General features: G+C 57.7%; 1 long non-coding RNA gene across 2 annotated transcripts; it reads left to right on the forward strand.

Annotated features, from left to right (window-relative positions):
* The first annotated feature begins 545 nt into the window (after positions 1-545).
* LOC142077614 (uncharacterized) lies at positions 546-4,686 on the forward strand. 2 transcript variants are annotated; one of them, XR_012671934.1, is made up of 3 exons: positions 546-657; positions 2,350-2,408; positions 3,245-4,686. It is a non-coding gene; the product is annotated as an uncharacterized LOC142077614 (long non-coding RNA). The 2 variants fall into 2 exon arrangements; XR_012671935.1 differs by having other exon boundaries at positions 3,291-4,686.

Raw genomic sequence — 4,686 nt, forward strand, 5'->3', positions numbered from 1 at the left:
CATAGAGAGCAAAGTCCGGCCTAGAGAGTACCCCTGGAGAACTCCCGGACCATAGAGCGCAGAGTCCGGCCTAGAGAGTACCCCTGGAGGACTGCCGGACCATAGAGCGCAAAGTCCGGCCTAGAGAGTACCCCTGGAGGACTCCCGGACCATCGAGATCAAGGTCCCCCAAGGAGCTGGGAAGTGGGGCTGTGGGTCCTGGCGGGACGTGAGAGTGGGGCTCCCAGGGGGCTGGAAAATGGTGTGGTCGAGTGCTGTGAGCTCCGGGGGTCCTGGGGCTGGGAAGTGCTTGCAAACGCTGCGGACGGGGCTGCGAGCCGTGCGCATGCGCGGTCCCGGGGCGCGGTGCGCATGCGCGGTCCCGGGGCGCGGTGCGCATGCGCGGTCCCGGGGCGCGGTGCGCATGCGCGGTGCGCATGCGCGGTCCCGGGGCGCGGTGCGCATGCGCGGTCCCGGGGCGCGGTGCGCATGCGCGGTCCCGGGGCGCGGTGCGCATGCGCGGTCCCGGGGCGCGGTGCGCATGCGCGGTCCCGGGGCGGGGACTACAACTCCCGGCGTGCCTCGCGCGGGCGGGCCGGCGGAGCCGCGCGCTGATTGGCTGCGGACCGTATTTCAACGGGGCGCGCGGCGGGCTCTGCACCGAGGCGGCGGCGCAGCGTGAGTGTGAGGAGCCGCGGGCCCGGGGAGCCGAGGAGTGGGGCTGTGGCGGGGGGGGGGGCGGTTCGGCAGGCTCCGGGGACGGGGGCTGGGGGGGCTCTAGGCGGGGGAGGGGCTGTGAGCATCTGGGGAGTGGGGAGTTGGGGGGGGGGGGGGCGGCTGCGTGCCCTAGGGGGGCCGCGCAGTGGGGCCGGGGAGGGGGCGCGGGCGGGCGGGCGGGCGGAAGGAAGGAAGGAAGGGGCGCTGTGTGCAAACAGACCCTCCCTGCGAGTCCCTGCTGTCGCCCCGTGGGGCCGGGGACCCCCCAGCCCTCCTTGCAGGCAGACTGGGGGCCTCGCGGGCCGAGTCGAGGGAGGAGCTGCTGCAGAGAGGGATTAGAAACGGCCTTCTGCCCCCGAAACTCCTGCGGCATTTGAAGGGGAGGGACAGGTCCACCCCAGGGCCCCAAGGGGAAGACCTCGGAGCAGGGACTTGGGGTTGTTCCAGGAGCAAAAGCTGGTCCCAGCCAGCTCGCCTCTGCTCCCCCGGCACCGGGATCGGACCTTTCAGCCCCGTTTCTGCCCGAAGCATCACGCAAGCGCTTGCCCTCCCCGGGGGCACCTTTGCGACTTGAGAAGAGGCGCAGCAGCTGGGGTTTTGGGCTCAGAAATGGGCGCTAAGTGAACTGGTTTGGGGGCCCAAAGCAGAAGCCGGTTTGGCCGTTTGTGCGGGGGGTGGGCGGGCATTGGGGGCTGCAGGGGAAAGCAGGGGGTGGGCAGGGTGCGTGGACCCTCCCCGGGGGTGGGGGTCTGGTCCTGCTGGACCCCGAAGTGCGGGAGGCCGGCACGCATCAGGCCCAACTCAACGTCTGCGGTGGTCTCTGGGGGGAAGAGGTGGTCTCTGCTTTTCAGACCCCGCACGCCCTCTTTGAGTCCAGCTCTTGCTTGTCGACTGCTTCGAATAGTTATTAACTGGTTAGTCGTACAAACTCATTAATGTTTGTACAATGTCCAACTATGATATTTAATCCTAACAGTCGAGTTTTGACGGCGATTGGTTTACGACCTTGTCAAAAACCCAGGCTGTTGCAAATAGCTGGAGCTCGTGAGGAGAAGGAGCTGAAATCAACGGTGCGGAGCTGGAGCTTCGATTAGCCAGAACTGTAGCAAGCAGGAGCTGGAACGAGACGGGGTGTCCGCTGTCTGGGGCATGCCTTAGCCAGAGGCAAAATTACCGGCAGCTGTAACGAGCGGGAGCTGCGATTCGCTGCAGTGTCTGTTTGCCGGAGCATCCGTCGGCCAGACTGCACTCCCAGCACGGCTGAAGAGCAGCCAGGCGCAGGCAGGGCTGTCCCCGGCAAGGCGCTCCGAGCGGCAGGGAGGCGAGTTGTCCTTCTGCCAGCGGGGAGCCCGGCCTCTTCCCTCGGGGATTAAATCCACGCCACGCGTGGATCCGCCCTCTCTGCGTGGAGGGTCTCTCCCGGACCCGTTCCCGAGGGCTGAAGTGAGGTGGGGGTCCCCCGGCTCTCCCCGGGGGGCAGGCGGCAGCACGAGGCGGCGGTGTCTCCCCGGTACCCGGCAAAGGGGAGCGAAACCGGCCGGCTGGAGCTCCCGGGGTGCACAGCCCGGCCCCGCACGGCAGAATCCTTCCCTGGGTTTTCACCGTTGGCTGGGTGTGACAAACAGGTTCATTTTGTGCCTCCTCTTTTCCCAGCGTCGCCTTCTGCGTCACGTGAAGAAAATCCTGCGCGGTTGACGCCGCTTGCTGCTCAGGTAATGGCACGTGGGGGGCCGGGGGAGCGGGGAGAAACATTGGCGCGTTCAAGGACGCTGCAGGTGCTCCGCGTCAAACCCAGGGAAAAGGCAAATTTGCTGCCGGTGCAGAAAAGCTGACGAACAGTTGCCGTGAACAGAGCGTGCGTGCCTCGTTCCCGAATCGGTCCCTGGGTAGTTACGAGCGTTTTCCTTCCAGGGAAAAGAATGAGCTTTCATCTACGAAAAATTAAGAGCTGCCTGTGACCTTCTTTAGGGTCAAGTGTTTCTCTTTTCTTTGTTCATACTGATTTTATGGGCAGGTTGGAAATAGCCTTTTATTTTTATAGGCGTAACTCAATTTGTAGTACTACGTGGTGTCAGGAGAGTGAATTTTGGAGCACCCAGGTACCACTAGAAACGTAATGAACGAGACACGACGGAAGCTGATATTTCAACTTGATTTTTACTTGATTTTTTTTTCCTGAGAGTGTTGACGGCACGTTGTCCTGTGGCTCAATCCACGTTCTGTTCAGTGGAGTCTTCCAACAAAAGTTGGTCCTTCCAAAAAAGGGCTAGTTGTTCATAGGCTCGAGGCATAGACTTGGAGAGCCGCTTAAGTACGTGACCAGAATTAAAGCCAAATGTCGCTTCACGTTGCTGCTGTTGGTCTTCGCTTTCGTGAATTTCCCCGCTGCTCCGTCACGGTTGGGAGCTCTGAATCATCCTTTTTTCCACTCCCTAACGCGTTTTTCTCCCCAAGGAGAGGCTACGTTTAAAAGCTACTTAGTTTCCTCACAAATGCATCGGTCGATAAAGCGGAGTTACGATTATTAAAACCACGCAAATGACACCAGTCTTACAGATCTGGACTATTTCTGAACACGTGTTCATCGCGTGCAGATGTCATCGGGATACGGATCATCTGCACTTCGTGCTCTGACGAGACGATCAGCTGAGACAGGGACGAGCTCCAAAAGAAAAAAAAGCTACAACGTCAAGGTTCTGTTTTGTTGTTGGTTTTTGTGGGGTTTTTTTGTGTTTGTGTGTTTTGGGGGTTTTTGGGGGGTTTTTTTGGTTGTTTTTTTTTTTTTTTGAGCGCGACGTTGACTGGTGGCAGCCTGCAGAGCTCTCTTGCTGCCTGGCCCCTCCTTTCCTTCTCTGTCACTCCTCTTTCGCGGCTGTAATTTTCACTCGGGTAGTTTTAGAAGAGCGATTTAGTTCCTCGCCTGTGTAAACGCGCTGGTAATAGCTGGAAGGTAAACGCTTGAACCGGTAGCGAATAACTTGGCTACGAGTAGAATTTCTGAAGGAAGAACAACGACGACAGGAAGCAAGTAGCGAGTTACCCCAGATTTGTGTGCGTCAAGCACGTCAAAGTCTTACTGCCGAGCGTTGTTTGGCAACGTGCTCCAAGTGGCTCGTTTGAAAGCAACTGCGGTTTTCAAAGACCTCGACTGTTTGGAGAAACGGCCTGGAAAAAAGGATTCCTCTTTCGCAGCGAGTTTGCGAGGACGGACGGGTTGCCGTGCTCTTTAACAAAAATACTCCCCTTGGGACGGATCGGGTGAGGAAATCGCGGCTCTGCTTAGGCTCGAGAAAACGTACGTAGGTACCTGTGCCCGTCACCTGCGCGTCTCTAGGAAAGTGAGTTCTAGCGAAACTAAAGCTGCCGATGAGCCAAAAAAAAGGCACGGTTGTCTCAAACGTGCAGAAGCTCTAGTGGCCTGTCTCAACAACTGCACCAAAGGTGGTGCAAAAGACTTTCTCCTCCACTCGGTTGTTCTCTTCGCAGCAAAGGAAGCTTCGTGCTAAACGTTGTTTGTTTTTTTTTTTTCCTTTCCTCTCAGCAGAACGTCAACTGCCGTGAAAGTACGAGACAGATGGAAAGGATCCATAGTGGTCTGCAAGTACAAGGTAGGCCTGTGATATGTGTCTGCGTTTTTCCTAAGGTGCTCGTAGCACGGACTTTACAGTTAACACGAAGAACGTGGCAACTCTCCTTCTATGTGATTTTTTTAACGTGAAATATTTTAACGCAAATACTAAAAATAAAGGAGGTCTGTTCTGGAGCGTGGTACGCCTATGCAAAGCTTGCTTCCCTCCGTCTGTTTTCTCTTCCTGCAAGCACGGTCTTCTGTTTCTGTGCGCTTGCTAGGAAAGGGTGCTGTGAAAATAACGTTGGACTAGGAGAGGAAAGGAACCGTTTGTAGGAGTTGGGACGTTCGGGAGAAACAGGCTTTGTTTTCACGATAAAAGCTTTATGCTTTGTCAGTCAGTCAGTGTTTAAAATGCCTTA

The sequence above is a fragment of the Calonectris borealis genome, unplaced genomic scaffold (genome assembly GCF_964195595.1).
Source record: "Calonectris borealis unplaced genomic scaffold, bCalBor7.hap1.2 HAP1_SCAFFOLD_330, whole genome shotgun sequence".
Lineage (NCBI taxonomy): Eukaryota > Metazoa > Chordata > Aves > Procellariiformes > Procellariidae > Calonectris > Calonectris borealis.